Source organism: Monodelphis domestica, chromosome 1 (assembly GCF_027887165.1).
Source record: "Monodelphis domestica isolate mMonDom1 chromosome 1, mMonDom1.pri, whole genome shotgun sequence".
Classification (NCBI taxonomy): Eukaryota; Metazoa; Chordata; class Mammalia; order Didelphimorphia; family Didelphidae; genus Monodelphis; species Monodelphis domestica.
The window spans coordinates 356,187,142-356,204,256 of record NC_077227.1 but is presented as its reverse complement, the minus strand read 5'-3'; the positions used below and the strand labels follow the sequence as shown (position 1 = coordinate 356,204,256).

The window sequence follows — 17,115 nt, the reverse complement described above, 5'->3', positions numbered from 1 at the left end:
ATGGCTAACTAGCCAGATATTGAACATTAGCAGAGGCAGGACCTTGGGTATTATATCACAATACCTTAGATGAAGGAGGGTACAAATGAGCTTCCTATGCAGGATCCACTAAAGGCTTTGAAGCCTCTCTGGCTCAAAGCTAACACTGAAGCCCTCGGAAGGTCTTTGTGTATTCTCTAAGTTGTACAGGTTTGGGTGACAGAAAATTAAATGAATAAGTATTTATTTTTGAGCCTGCAATGTGCTGAGGATTCAAATAGGAAAGAGTGGCTTCCCTGCCCTCAAGAAAGTCACCCTTTAATAGGTAGAAACAACAAATTAGGAGAGGGATGGGTGAAGAAGGGAAAGGAATGATTATGTTTGTATAATACTAGCTTCAGCACTTTAAGGCAGTATTCCTTCTTGCCCCAAATACAATGTCTGTTTTTTTTTTTTTTAAAGGCAGAGAAAGAGCCTTTAAAATAGCTTTGTTTTCTCTCTTCTAATTTAATTCTAGCAGCAGGGAAATGAGTAGCTCCAGACTAAGCAGTTTCTGAGAGTGACTGTTAAAGGGACATACAGAGGGGGATAGCAGTGAAACCACATTCTTGCTTAGAACCACTTACCAGGAGGTATTTCTTTCCTGCATGAGGCACAAAACATGTACAGGGCTTTTTGTGACTTTAAACAATATGAAGATATAATAGCAAGTTTACATCATTATGATACTTTGCAGTTCTCAACAGGGTTTTCTCACCAAAGTAACCCAGAGTTAGGGAAGGCACAAGTATTTTTATCCCCATTTCACAGGTAGGAAAACTGCCTCTTGGAAAAGGGATGTGAATGTCCAAGAGTAGCTTGATGGAACAGTAGCTAGAGTGCTGGGCCTGAAGTCAGGAAAATGCATTTTCCTGAGTTCAAATCCAGCCTTGGACACTTACTAAATGTGGGACCATGGGCAAGTCAGTTAACCCAGTTTGCCTCAGTTTCCTCATTCTTAAAATGAGCTGGAGAAGGAATTGGCGAACCACATTAATATCTTTGCCAAGAAAGCCCCAAATAGGGTCCCAAAGACTGAGACATGATGAACAACACCTCTTCACATGACTAAGTGTCACAAGTAGAAACAAAACCAACCAAGTGACCCAAATCAAGTCGTGTAACCAATCTGGGCTACTCTCTCCTTGTCTATAAAACAGAAGTAAATGGTAAGAGTCACCTCAGAGTTCTAGGATAGATGACATGAGGTAATATTTTATAAAACTTAAATGACTTGCCCTAACCTGAACTGACCTTAATAGAACTGAATTGAACTAATTTGAATTCAATTAAACTAAACTAAACTGAAATAAATTGAAAGCTAGTTCTAGCTCCAAGTTCAGAGTCCTCTCTACTATGCCATTGATTTTATGTGGCCATACCAGGACTCTCAAGGACAGAACAGGGCAACATGAAGAGAGGAGCAGGTGGTTGGAAATTAAGGTCTCTAAAATCATGTCTTTGGCTAACACTGGACAGAAGAGACCTTTCAAGTGGCCCTTGTGTTGTGGCCTGGGTAAGAGAGCTGGCTCATGTCCTGAGTACCCATTTGGCCTTCTTCATAACAGGTCTTGGGAGATTCAACTAGCTCTTTGGTATTCTCAGATATTTTCTATTTGGAGCTCCATGCTGCAAATTAATTTTACCAGCTACAGATAAACCCTACCACATCTCCACAGAGGTTGGGAAGTTGACAAGCTAAGTCAGTAGTAGTTGGGAACTCCTGGATGTATTTATCACCTTACCAGGTACTACAAGAAAAACACAGAAGAAAAATATAGATGAGGGGGTAGCTGGGTAGCTCAGTGGATTGAGAGTCAGGTCTAGAGACAGGAGGTCCTAGGTTCAAATCTGGCCTCCAACTTCCCAGCTGTATGACCCTGGGCAAGTCACTTGACCCCCATTGCCTAGCCCTTACCACTCTTCTGCCTTGGAGCCAATACGCAGTATTGACTCTAAGACAGAAGGTAAGGGTTTAAAAAAAATAAAAATATAGATGAACCTACATGACCTTGGACTCTTTGGGGTAAAATGAGGCATCCTCACATTTCTTCAATGATACAACCCTGGGTCTTAGTCTTGAAAGAAAATTCTTTGTTGAGGCTTCACCCTGAAAAAATCAGGCAGGCTTAGGAAAAATGTAGGTGAAGAAGTTTATGGTATTTGTATGGACCTGGTCCTGAGCTCAGGCCACTCTTTAACTTTTTAAGGACAAACTTTCACATGTAAAGGATAATTTTAGTGTTGTGACTTAAAAATCTAAATTTTATTTGGTCACCAGGGGAAATCCCAAATAATAAAATACCCAAGTCAGCTGGAAATTTTATGGTGATTTAATTGATATAGTGGAGGAGAATAAGAAGAAGGAAGAAGGAAGGGACTAGTATCAGGCGGGAAGATTAAGAGATCTAGAAAGTAAGACTTTGAGTGTGAAGGAGAAAGAAATCAGTCTGACCTCCAAAGGGGCTCAGCTAAGATGCCCAAACCTGAATCAGCTCAAGGGCAAAACTCACAGCCAAACCCAGACAAATAACTGCCACCACTCTAAGATGTTGGAATGCCTCGCATGCTGCCAGCCAGAGTCACCTCTCCAGGGAAAGAGGAAGAGAGAGGAAGTGACGTGCCTTATATAGACGATTTTACATCACTTTCCTGCATCTCATCTGTACCAATAATAGCTTAGCTTGACTTAGGACAGCCCAGGGATCTGTCCACTTTTTTCTGCACATGTCTGTTGAAAGCCATTTCCTCAGATAATTAAATCTTGAGTTTGGCGCAGGCATCTTGACCTTGTTAAGGGTGGAGAAATGCAGGGTTCCCAAGACCTGATTCTGTTAGTCCAAGTATCTCTATTGTTATTGATCAGGAAATAGCTAAATCAGATCTTCTAAAGTACAGTCTGATTAGGGTGAAATAGTTTTAAAAATCACACACAGATGTGAATTTCAAAACTACTCAACCCTATTCAGACCATTCTTTAGAAGATGGGATTTAGCTAAATTCTGATCAATAACAATAGAGATACTTGGACTAACAGAATCAGGTCTTGGAAACTACAATCTCCACCATATTCAGGGTAACAAGATTTAGGAAGGGCTACAGCAAAACTCAAGATTTAATTATTTGAGAATATGGCCTTCAACAGACATGTGCAAAAAGGACAGACCTCTGGATGGTCCTAGGTTAAGCTAGAGCCACCATTGGCACAAGTGAGACACAGGAAGTGAGGTAGAAGACAACTGAGGAGTGCTGGGGACTTCCTGTGTGGAGGGAGAGAGGTTGTTGGAGCCTGATGTTTGGAGTTGGAGGAGCCCACAGACTGTTTCTCCATTTTGGTCACTTGAGTGATAGGGACTGATCTCTTTTCTTTGCCTCAGCTATTGGGGGCCTTGGGCCTTTGGCTCAGCCTAAGCAGAGTGGGTATTTAAGCCCTATTTCCTTCTCTCCCTTTTCCCTCTCTCTCTCTCTCCCCTAATACTTTTCTTCCTCCTGTTTGTAATTAAAGCACCATAAAAAGGTTGACAGCTGACTTGAGTTTTCATTTAGGAATTACATAACTGAATTCCTTGGGGACCTTAAATTAATATATATCAGTCTTTTAAAGTGATTTCCATATCACACAGAGGAAGGAATCAACTCATATAAGATAAAGGTAAAAGAGGGAATGGCTTATTATCGTATTACAAACCAGGGAGATTATTGTTTTCTAAGGAGAATCAAGGCATATATGTGTTAGGTATTTTTCTTGGAAAAAGTTTGTCCCATTTACCTTGTCACATACTGAACTTGTGGTATGAGAGCCCTGTCACATTTGCCCATGCAGCCCCCTATCACATATCTCCAAAAGGAATAGAAATCAAGGGTACACTCAGATTTACATGGTAACAGATAAATTCTTCAATATTAGGCCTTGCTAATCATGGTTAAGATTCCCAAGATTCCAGATCCTTCTTGCAACTGGTCTAGAAAAACCTTGGTCTTAATCACAAGACTTTGTCCCTTCTTGACTTTCTAGATATTCACTGATCACTGAACACCAGCTCAAGGAATCAAGCTCCTGGATCTGCCTTGATCCATGAATCCGATTGGCTTTCTAGGTAAACAATCACATCTAAATGGGCTCAGAAATAGATGGTTTAAGTAGGATTGACTATGAAAGGAAACAATCCAAGATATGTTAGACAGGAGGAATCAATAAGACTTGATGACTGAGAAGATATGAGGGATGAAGGAAAAGTCATAGATACCTCAAAGGTAAGGTCCTTCCCATTGACAGAAATGGGAAGAAGTGAAGCAGCTTTTGATAGGAAAATTTCAGTTTTACAGATAATTATCTTGAGTTCAATGTGATAACAAGACCTGCAAATGCCTGTCTTGTAAGTAGATATAAATGTAAGATGAAATAAGGATAAAAAAAAATCAGGCTTGCTGGTATAGAATTGGGAGTCAGCAGAGAAAAAATAGTAGACACATGAATTATTTTAATAAGCTCCCTGAGGGGAGGGGGTGTTGGTTCTATTCTCCCCAACCTTCAAACTCCTGTGAAGAACACAGTTCTTGCTTCATAAATTGTCCTCTTTTCCATTTGAAGAAATGCCATCAGGCTAATTTGGAACTAAAAAGGCCATTGAATAATTAATCCTTTATTGATGCAGGAGAAGGATTAGCAGAATAAGGAGCAGCCATGGTTGCATGTCATGAATTATACCATCTCTTCTCCTTTTTTAGACTTTCTTATTCTTGGTACAATTGGACTAAACTTTTCCTCAGTCATCTCCCTAGAATAGCAATGACTTGCTGACCACTTGCCACCTACTCACTAGAAGCCACACTGTTATTTTAAAGAAACACACTGTTTCCAGAAAATGCTGATCAATCTGGATGTGACTGAACTCTCTCTTCTTCCAAAGATGCTATTTTATCAAGCAATTCATTGCAGTAATTAAGGATCAAAGTGAGCAGAGTGCCTTCTGTGAACCTTTATCTAAGCTGAGAAATATCTCAAAGTTTCTTTCTCTTAAAATTCTATCTCTAAAAATGTGCCTCACTCTTTTTATTGGAGAGATGGGTGTGAAATGTAGTAGATGCAATCAGATGCATTTCATGTGATGGTTGATTTTGCTTAACTATTTGTTCCCCCAGGAATGCTTATTGACTGGAATGGGGGATGAGGGAGGAAGATGATGCACATCCAGAAATTCTTGGCGTTTAATCATTTTTTCAGTCATGTCTGAGACTTTGTGACCCACTTTGGAGTTTTCTTGGCAGAGATACAGGAGTGGTTTGCCATTTTCTTCTCCAGATCATTTTACAGATGAGGAAAGTGAGGCAAATGATTAAGTGAATTTCCTGGGATCCCACAGCTAATAAGTATCTGAAGTTAGATTTGAACTCACAAAGATGAGTCTTCTGACTAAAGATCCAGTATTCTATACACTGTACCACATAAATTACTCCAAGATTTTTAAAAATACATCAATAAAACTTTTAAAACACATATCTTTCTGTGAGATCAAAATGACAGTAAGCAAGAAATTGGCCTATTATCCCCAAGCAATGTGCCAATAACCATTTGAATATATTGATTTTTTTTCTAGTAACAAAAGAATCTAAGTTCCTTGAGGGAAGAGACTCATTTTTATTGTCTAACCCCTTGAGTAACCCTGTGCTTTGCACATAGTATAATACAGAATTTTTTGTTTGATGAATTGTTCATACAATTTGAGACAGCAATAATAGTAGTCAAATATTCCTTTAATATCTCTGTCTATTGAAATCCTCTTCCTTCAAGATTCAGTTAAGATGCCACCTTTCCCAGGATGTGTTAGTTGATTTGCCAGCCCATCCTTCTAGCTGAGAACACTCTTCTGAAATCTTTTAAGATTCTATTTAGATCTTTCCTAGATTTTCCCACATCCCATTCTATCTTGGGCCATACTTAGTTGGAACCATGTTGTATCTCCTCCTCCCCCCATTAGATTATAAACTTCTTGAAGCCAGGGACTGTATCTTTTTTGTGTTTGTGTTTCTAGTGCCAAGCACAGAGCCTTTCCTATTTAGTAGATATTGTTTATTGTATATAATTAAATTGATTTGAAATATGTGTAAAGGAGTGAGGGAGAAAATGATATAACATTGCAAATATAGGATACCAATGAATAAGGATCATAGTCCTAAAATAAAATCTCTTTAAGGTGAAAATATGGATAGTTTTTATAGAATATGTACATATAGAGTTTTTTCACTATATATGTGTGCATATGTATATGTTCAATGACACTTAAAAATAACATTCATTTCAAGCTGCTTTTAGGTTTTATACAAACCAGTTTTGGTAGAGAGAAGGAGAAAAGAATGCAGCTTATATTTGGACCACTATGGACATTCTGATTTTCTTTTCAATGCTATTTTCATTCTGTCAATCATATAAGTATAGAGTATCCTAAAGGCCAGAAACACTGTGCCTCTCATTATCAGAAGAAAAAAATGCCTGTTTGCTTTAGCCAAGGCAATATACCAATGTCCTATTTATAGCAGAATTCCTGAAGGCCTGTTGTCCCTCGATATCTGCCATTCTAGGGAAAACGTTTTTAAAGGGGTTTGAATCAGACTAAAGAAGTAGAACCTAGAGAAAGTCTCTGGAGAAAAACAGTTCTCTCCCATCCATTCTTTTTGGATAGGAAATGGAACCCTAATTGTCTCACCTTCCTGCCTACCCCCCATGCAGAGATAGCCTCTCTTCTGTCAACATGGAAATCTAGAGATCCCGTTTATTTAGTTTGAGTGTAGAAACCCCAGGTTTTGACTTTGTCACAGGAGAGGTTTCCCCCTGAGGGAAGGTCCCTCTTCACCAGACAGTGAACTTCCGGGTAGTTTGGGTGGGAACAGCTAATCCCATCCAATATTGAACACCCCTTTTGTCCCAATGGTTTCTCCCCCTAGGCTAAGGTCCATGACCAAGGTGACCCAGCCCTAGGCTGAGTCTTTCCCTTTTGTGTCCTTTGTGGGGCATCAGCCCCTCACTATTATTCCTGTGTGGAACTCTTCATTTTCCTTTCTTACCATTGTAAAGTCAATCAACTGTCCCTCTAATCCTAAACCCCCCCAGGTCATCTAGAGTGGTATATAGGTTCCCCAAGTTCTTTTGTTCCTTGGAGTCCATCCTGAGTTGGTGGCACTCCCAGGGGCTGGTGACCAGGGCATCTTGACTCTGTGCAGTCTTGGAAAGCAGCTCTGTTGTCGTATTAGTAGCGCTAGCCCCTTTTCCCTTGATTAAAGAGTGATTTTTGACTATTTAATAGTTCTGTGTTTTTTTCTAGTTGACACTTCCATTGGCTGTGGGCATATTTAGTTGAATCCATCCCTTGGCAGGCAGCCTATGGAAGGGCTTTGCAACTGTTCTTAGCCTGCTGCTAGACTGTAAATCCCATAAATACATTTGGTTCATTATTCAGGTCATTTCTGGATCTCTTTCTGACCTTTTCTATATGCTCACAGCTGAGTCAGACTGGATTGTAAAAGTTGGCTCATCTACCTGGCCTGTGCTCAAACTGTAGACTGAAACAGTGGTTCAATCACAGGATGCCCCAGACCTGAAGGGAACCATCAAGGTCATCTAGTCTAGAAAGTTCCCTTTTATAGGGAAGAAACCAAGACAAGAATTTACTACCCAACCCCTGAAACCTGGTGCTCCTTTGAACTTTGCTATTTCTGTCAGTTGCCCCCTACCCCCTCAGTCACCTAAGTTCAGAACCTCCCTCTGTATTCTGTTTTGCTTTTCCTTTTTTTTTAAACCTTTACCTTCCATCCTGAAATCAATGTTGTGTATTGGCTCTAAGGCAGAAGAGTGGTAAGGGCTAGGCAATGAGGGTTAAGTGGTTTGTGTTGTGGGGTTCAGATGTGTACCCCTGGGGTTCAGGAAGGATACCTTTTGCAAGAATGAAAGACTCCAAAACTTAGCTTAATAACAAAAAGAGAAATTTATTAATTTAGAAAGTAATGTTGAGAGTGGCCAGGAGGATAGCAAGTTGGAACAGCAAGATGGGGAGCAGTTCCTTGGGAAGACAGCATGGATGGAAAGGCTGTTCCCCATGAGGACAGCATGGATGGAAAAGCTGTCCCCCAGACGCCATCAGTTCTAGAGATTTTATACTTTTTACAACAGAGTGTTAGTCACCCAGGCATTTGGCGAGGTGGGGTGATCATCTTCCTGGGGACATAAAGATTCCTTAGTTTTAGGGAACAAACAAATGTCTGATAGGATGGAGGTATGGCCTGGAGGTGCTTCTCTCTGTCCATCTTAAATCTAGAGGAAAATCAAAAGGAGATAGTCATCTCAGGACCCTAGAGAGGTCTTTGGGTGTTTTTAGGCTCAGATTCCCAAGGATGTAAGGGAGCAAGGGCGAGTCCCTGATAATAGTTTGCCTGGGTTTCTGGGAGTACAGTGCCCATGTCACTGGGAATTTTATATTCTTACAATAAATGCTGAGTCATAGTGTGGATATGACTCTAGAGTGGTAGCCATTCAGGTATTCCATGGAGGGGTTTGTCATCTGACTGGGGTCTGCCTGGAGACATACGGAGTGACCCTCATGAAAGATTCCTTAGTTTTAGGGGACAGGCAGATGTCTGTGATGCAGCCTGAAAGAATCAAGATGTAGCTTTATAGAATTGAAGTGTATCTCTTTGTCCATCTTAAATCTAAAAGAGGATCAAAGGAGGGCAATCATCTCAAAGTCCTTGGATGTTTTTAGGCTAGGAGTCATGAGGATGTGAGGGAGCAAAAGAGTTTTCCTGATAATGGTTTTCCTGAACTTCTGGGAGTACAATGCCCATGTCACAAACTTGTGGCCTAGTGGGAGCTGGTGAACCCCAAGTTTCAGGACTAGCTTGTAGGTTGGAGACCCCAAAGTTTGTACTTATTCCCTGTTCTCATGAGAATCCACCCTGAAGGGAATCCCAGGCTAACAGTTTCAGACTGAGTGGTAGACCCTCAGGTGAATAACAAACCTAGTTGGGTGGGACTAAGCATATGCTAAGGACCCTCTTTGTTTTAGGGAGTCTCCCCTATTGTATCAGAGACCCTTTCCCAAGAAGACCCACACCTGGGCAGGACCACCCATTTAGTATTCATTGTAAGTAGCCCCTTCCCTTACAGCCTCTAGCATCTAGCTATGATTCCTTTCCCAAGCTTGATTATATCCTGTCAGTGTAGTTTGAACACTCCCATTTTCTTTATAGCTATAGTGATGTCAATCATCTTTCCCTGACCCTGGATTTCCCCCAAATGGTATATAGGATCCCCAGATTCTTTTGTTCAGAGGTACCCAAACTATGGCCTGTGGGCCACATGAGGCATTCCCACCCCCACCTCCCCAGCCATTTATCAAAACCCCACGGCACTTCTGGAAAGGGTACCTCTTTCATGGGTGGTCAGTGAGAGGTGCACTGTGTGTGGTGGTGCTGTATAGTACTACTTCCAGTGATATAATCCTTTGCTGGCGCCTTGTTCTGAGAGTAACTGAACGAGAATGAGGTGCCACGCAAAGGATTATGTGGCTGCACAATGGAAGACATCAGCATGGTGAGTGGTGATCTGGGGGAGGGGATTCCGCACTGTGTGTACTGCTGCCTGGTATAGTGGTGGCAGTGCTGGGCCTGTGCAAGGTGTCACAGGCCCATCACAGCCAGCGCTGCAGCCTCCACTATCCCAGACAGCAGTATACAGATTTGTTCATAGTTTATTTTTTTTATAGTCTGGCCCTCCAATGGTCTGAGGATAGTGAACTGGCCCCCCATGTAAAAAGTTTGGGAACCCCTGCATTTCTTCCTTGGAATTGGCCAATCTAGCGTGGTTGATGTAAACCTTAAAATTTCTTAGACTTATAAATGTTGGAAATTTCACCTTTGGGAAATTTCATACTTGAAAAATTTCCTATTGATAGTGGGAACTCTATTGGAATGTGAACCCCATTGGCATGGGAGGTTCCTCCTCCTCCCTTCTTAAGATTACTTTAGGACAGAAACCTTTTGCTGAACAATGGAAAGGGCTTTGACCTATGCTTAAGCATAGAACAGGAAGTTCTTTGAGTCATGATTGATTTTAGAATTGATACAATAGAGATACTTGGAATGACAGAACCAGGTCTTGGAAAATACAATCTCCACCCCACTCAGTCCTAACAGGATTTAGGAAGGGCTGCAGCAAAGATCAAGATTTAATTATTGAGAATATGACCTTCAACAGACATGTGCAAAGCCATAGACCTCTGGGCGGTCCTGGGTTAAGCTAGAGCCACCATTGGCACAGGGGAGACATGGACAGTGATTGGTAGATGTGAGAACTGAGGGGAGGGAACTTGGATGGTTTCCTTAAAGATAGAGGGGTCTGAGGACTGGGGGGGTGGTTGGTTGGAGAGGTGGTGCTCTGAGAAGCTGGCTCTGAAGGAAGCTGGAGGTGGAGGCCCCTGAGACTGTTTCTCCATTTTGGTCACGTGAGTGATAGGGACTGATCTCCTTTCTTTGCCTCAGCTATCTAAGGGCTTGGGCCTTTTGGCCCAGCCTAAACAGAAGGGGTATTTAAGCCCTATTCCCTTCTCTCCCCTTTTCTCTCTTCCTCTCTCTCTCTATCTCTAATACCTTTCTTCCTCCTGTTTGTAATTAAACTCCATAAAAGGTTGACTGCTGACTTGAGTTTTCATTTAGGAATTACATAGCTGAATTCCTTGGCGACCTTAAATTAATATATATCAGTCTTTTAAAGTGATTTCCTTGTCACATTGACTTTCCCAGGGGTCAGTGTCGAGAGCGACCAGAGTTCAATCCTCGAATTCTGTGTAGTCATGTGGTGTGCAGCTCTGTGTCGAGGCCTACTATCTCATTGAACCCCTTTCCCTTGATTAAAGAATGATTTTTGACTATTTAATAGTTCTGTGTTTTTCCCAGTCAATACAGGTGACATAAGGATGCCCCAGGAAATATATGACCACCTGAATTTTCCTAATCTTTTGAGGATTCTCTCTTAACATACAATCTATTTGAGCTCTATTTTCTATCCAAACTTAAATATCTGTAATAGCATCACTGAGAGACAATTTGACGTAGAAGATAAAGGATACATAAACTTGACACCCAACCTCTGATCTATCCTGGCTATGTGACTGTCATTGCTTCAGATAATTCTCTAAGACTAGACATAGTAGAGACAATGCCAATCTGCATTAGAAGAGAAGTTACCTTAGAGGGAACTCCCTTTACCAAGGAAATCTGGGATCTGGGCTACACTAAAATAAAATAGTAACTTATCTGATACTTTCTCTCATCATCCTAGTAGTTAAAAAATGCTGTGCTGGGTCTCAGGAGCTCAATCCTTACTAATGTGATATGATTGTAAGCCATTCACTTCTTTTCTCTGAACCTATTTCCTCATCTTTTAAATAGAGATAATATTTGTTCTAGCTAACTCACAGGGTCATAGCCACAAAAGTATTTTGAAAGTTCTTAAGCTTCATGTGAATGTGAATCCTTAACATGCTTGCCCTACATCTATTCATTCAATAAGCCTCTATTAATATGTGTAATGACTCCTTAGGGGGCAAGGAACTAGGGATACAAAGACAAAAAGTCTTAGTTCTCAAAGAGCTTACAGTCTTTTGGAACAGAGGTGGAAATGTTGCTCTTCTATGTGTTGTTTGCCTACCTAAATGCTTTGTAAATTCCTTGAGGAAAAGGGCAGTCATGCCTTTCTGTATCTTTGCAGAACATAGCATAAGTCTAGCCACATAATAGGTGCTCAATGAACCCTGGATGGTTGACTCATGGCTATATTTATCATCTATGCTCTTCAAGGGATTGGAGCCACATCTGTGAATTCTATACTTAACATTCAAAGAGATTATGTATGTAAACTGTTTTGTCAACCTTAAAGCATTATATAAGTTAGTTATTTCAACACTTCAATGGATTTATGAACTCCCTGATGTAGATAATAATGTTAACTGGCATTTATATATAGTGCTTTCAAGTTTACAGAGTGCTTTATATATATATTAACTCATTTGAGACTCACAAAACCCTGTGAAGCTGCTATAGCAAATAGCTACTCTAAGATACTCCAAATATTATTATCCCCACTTTACAAAGAACCAACCCTGAGCCCTGAGAGTTTATATGATTTATTCATCCATGAGCACAGCTAGTGAATATTGGAGGTGCAATTTGAACCCAAGACTATCTGGTCCTAAATAAAATACTATATCCTATACCAAGAGTGTTTTTTAGTATATTTCTTCCAAAGACTCAGATCTAAAGCTATGCATACTTGTGAATACTATGTGAATTTTGTTCACTGACTTCCGTTTTTCATCTACTGAGGATATATGTGCTAGGTTTGTACTCTATCTAATCAATAAACATTTTCAAACATCCAACTAGGTGGCATAGAGGATGGAGTGCCGAGTCTGGAATCAGGAAGACCCTTCTTTCTATGTTCAAATCCAGCATCAGACACTTATTAGCTCTGTGACCATGAACAAATCACTTTACTCTGCTTGCTCAATACCTCATGTGTGAAAGGAGCTGGAGAAGAGAATGGCAAACCATTCCAGTATTTTTGTGAAGAAAACCCCAAAGAAAGAGTTGGATATGACTAAAAAAATGACAGCAATTATTCATAAACACAGTCCCTACTCTCAAGGAGCTCACAGTCTAAGAAGGGGAGATAATACTCAGACAACTATGTACAAATAAGCTAAATGGGAAATAATCAATGGAGAGAAGGCATTAGAATTAAGAGGCATCAGGGAAGGCTTCCTGTAGAAAGTAGGATTTTAGCTGGCATAGGAAGGAAGCCGGGGAAGCCAAGAGGCTGGGATGAATAGGAAGATTATTCTATGTGTGTGCTATGGCAGTCAGTGAAAATGCCTGGAGTTGGAAGATGGAGCATCTCTAGTTCTCTTGATATTCTCTGGATACCAACAAAGCATATGGTCCATCTATCAGTGATCCCATAATCTTATTATTGTTATTATCTTGTTCTCATTTTTTGTTACCATTGTTCTTTTGTATATAAGGTATCCCAAAAGTCTTAAGTAGAGTTTTAAGTTAATAAAGATTAAGCTTTTAAAGCAATCTAAGCTATTTAAATTCAAGATTGTACTAAAACATTTGGAACACCCTGTATAATGCTCTGTAGACCATTGCACAAGTAGATAAAATGATGTTTTTGTAGTTAAATAAGCAAAAGTATTAAGAGACAAATTCATCTTTTATAGGCTCACTGAAAGTAGCTCCAGGACAGCTCTAATAGCAGTCAGGATGACATGATGATATGCACTTCTTTCTGTTCCCATATGATTTTGATTTCTTTTCCTAGGACTCTATATTTTTTAAGCTTTTTTACGCCACACAACTTAGAGGTTATGGGTATTTGGTATAGTGACAGCTATTAAAAGTATTGTTCTTAAGTTTTATGGATCAATGATATGTCTAGGAGATTGTAAGCGACATTTCTGTCTATGATAATCCTCTGGTTCCAGTACAGTTTATTGAGGGAGTTCTCAAAGATATTTTAAGACCTATTTTTATAGTATGGGGATTTGTCATCTGTCGATGAGCTTCTATTGTACCATTCGAGCACTAGTTTATGTCTTCCTAGGTACATGGTAGTTACTAAATTTCAACAATGAATGATGAAATGTTGCAAAGTTGTTTGGGGTTTTTATTTTGTTTTGTTTTTACCATTTCTTTGCATAATCTATATTGATCACTAAATCCAGGTTCCTTTTGTTTGTTTGTTACATTGTTACATTCCCAATTAAGTCTCTCCCTCCTTTCCCTCCCCACAGTGGAGAAAGCATCATTTGACATATATTTGTATGTATGTATGTATGTATATATATATATAAATATATATAAAACAATGTTTTACTTATTTCTATTTATCAGTTCTTTCTCTGATGTGGACATTATACAAGTCATTCTTCTGTAACAAGTGAAATTCTCTGGAGGCTGTATTTTTAGTTTAAAAATATCAATTTATTAATCTGCTACTCAAGAAAATATAACTAGCTAATGGATTCCTTCACAGTCCAAACAGACACCACAGAACTTGAGCCATTATCCGGGGGGGAAGGAAGGGGGTGATGGAGGGGAGGGGGAGATGAAGGGGAAGGGGAGATAAGGGTGGGGCAAAGCACCAGCAAAATCAGCAGCAAGACTGAGTTAGGGACGAGACAGACAGACAGATAGACAGAGTGGCCAGATGATAGAGGAGAAAGAGCAAGCAGTGAGGCAAAAGAGCCTGATTCCTGCCCCATAGGCCAATATATACTCTTTCTGACCTCATTACTCATCAGTCCCACAGGGTATGGCCTCAGAGACCTCAACTCCTCCCTTACCACATCATCACAGGAAGAGGTGGGTCTCAGAAAGATTCCAAGAGGTCCTCTTCCTGCCATGTGATGGCATACTTCTCAAACTGGCAACTGCCTAGTTGATTTCATTACCCACTCAAGTCTTAGTTTACAAATAGAGAAGTCTCTAACCTGCCAGTTTTTACATCTAGTCAAAAGAAAGGAAGACCCAACCCATTTTATAGCCTAAGAGAGAAACAGTTTTATAGTTTTTAAAATCAAACCAATTTGGGTGACCAAAAAGGAAATTATTTCTCAAAAAAACTCAATTTTAATTTTTCCACACTTCAAACAATATTTCTATTGATGCGTATAATGTTCTCTTGATTCTGCTCATTTCACTCTTCATAATTTTATGTAGGTCTTTCCATGTTTTCCCAAAATTACCCTGATCATCATTTTGCCTTCTATAATTTCTGATAGTGATGGCCTGGTCCTAAATTGCCATCTTCTGTTTCCAAAAACAAATCTGTGGGACTCAGACTCATTTTGTGGCTTGTTTGCTGACATATTATTGGTTAAGATCATTTGGATATAACTCTTGGATCTTAGCCATTTCACAAACTCTATTTAGTGGTAAACTGATTTTTTTTATTTTACATTTGACAACTCCAATGGTATTTACCTTATCAGTCCTTAGTTTTCTTGGTGATTTCTACTTATTCCAAAAGTATAGATTTTATTTTTTTTTACCTGTTTATCATGTGCTGTAAGAATAATTTCTTCTTTTTGATGATGAAATATTTATCTTTCTTGAACAGTGGTAGGGTGAATACACCTGTGTTCCCTTCATACTAGATTTTATTAGATTAATTTCCATATATATATATTATATTTTATCATTCCAAAATTTGCATTAGCTCTGGTGTTGCTTAGGTGTTAATTGCTTTATATGTGTTCTTCCTCTTCACATTGATCCAATTTGATTTTGAAAAACTCAAAAAGTCTTAACATATAAAGACAAAGATTTTCCACTATTATCACCTAACATTCCCTGTCCAATTGATTCTCATCCCAAGCTTTGTTGATAAAATCACAGCAAGGGTAAGTATTCAGTTATTTCAGTCATGTTCCACTCTTTGTGACCCCTTTTGGGGTTTTCTTGGCAAAGACATTAAAGTGGTTTGTCATTTCCTTCTTCAGCTCATTTTACAGATGAGGATAATGAAACAAACAGGATTAAGTAACCTGTCCAAGGATACACAGCTAGAAAACATCTGAGACCATATTTGAACTTGTGAGGATGAGTCTTCCTGACCCCAAGCCTAACATGTTATCTACTAGGTCATCTTGCTGACCAGGGATATAGGTGGTTAGGTATTAACAATTAACTATTGGCCAGCTAAAAATAAGTCATATCCCAGATAACCTTTACAAAACAGGATACACTCTATATAAAGACACAATCACAAAAAGTCAGAAGAAGAAAACTTCTTTGGTGCCAGAAGAGAGAGCTGACCAGTTTCAAAAAAGAAATGTCATTGCCAGTCAAAGTTGGAGCTGAAGGATTAGAATAAAGGGAGCTCAAGTTAATGAATGCATCAAGAGGGAATATCAAAAGGACACCACAAGAAGGAAAAGGACAATAAAGCCTTACTGTGTTAGAAGCATGAGCAGCCTCAGCCACATATAATCCCTATATGTGTCTCATCACAAGTGTATTCTAAATCTGTGCCCACTCTTCCCAGTGATGCTGTGTACATATATATAGGAGAACGTGCATCAGGTTTATTGTGAGAATGTTTTATGGCTACTATGATATCTCAGTCAATGCCTCTGTTTTGAGTCAATTGTATATTGGCTAACTATTAAAAATTAGGACACTACTAGAAGCCTTCCCAATAATATCAGGAGTGAAACAAGGATGCCCATTATCACCTCTATTATTTAACATTGTATTAGAAACACTAGCAGTAGCAATTAGAGAAGAAAAAGAAATTGGAGGTATTAAAATTGGCAATGAGGAGACCAAGCTGTCACTCTTTGCGGATGACATGATGACATACTTAAAGAATCCTAGAGAATTGTAGCAGCCCACACCTTTCTAGGGACAAGGGAAACAGTTAGAATGTAAAGATTGTCTTAGAAGAGAGCATGCTCAGTCTTGCTCATGGCTAGTAAAGCCTGTTGACCCTTAATCCCAGCTACCCCCAGGTTAGGTGTGAAATCAGGTTTCTTTGTATTCACCTGGCTAAGAAAAAACACACCTATACCTTGTCATTAACCAATGATGATCATCCCTATGTATTGTGTACATTTGCATCTCAATGGTAATAAATAGGAGCCCCACAGAAGGCCAGCCCTCTTTGCCACCTCACCTCTTACCTATGTCTGTCTTTCCTGGAGCTTGGCCAGAGCTCCATCTTTAACTTGCTCCCTCTCTATCTCTCTTTCTCTCACCTGGGACCTGACCTTTGGCCAGGCCCCTTTCTTCTCCAATGCTAATACCTAGCTCTTTCTAATTCATCCTATTATCTACACTTTATTCTCTCAGCTGTAAGGTTCATGCTTGGCTACTAGCCCAAGGAACCTAGGCTAATTCAGCTAAGCTATGTCATTTCTCTGACCCATGTGGTGGTTAAATTTGGACTACTGGATGGTTCTTGCCTTTGAGATTTCCAAAGTCCGGAGTTCTGCTGTGGCTCCATTGATATCAATACGGCTTGGTTTCTGACTCAATTCTGCT

The 17,115-nt window shown here is 39.7% G+C and overlaps 1 long non-coding RNA gene across 1 annotated transcript in view; it reads right to left on the bottom strand.

Moving 5' to 3' along the window:
• Positions 1-7,978: 7,978 nt before the first annotated feature.
• Positions 7,979-17,115, bottom strand: part of LOC130456382 (uncharacterized) — a 58,890-nt gene continuing 49,753 nt past the window's right edge. Inside the window, exon 2 of the long non-coding RNA XR_008915150.1 lies at positions 7,979-8,323. This is a non-coding gene — a long non-coding RNA (uncharacterized LOC130456382). The remainder of the gene's footprint in view (positions 8,324-17,115) is intronic.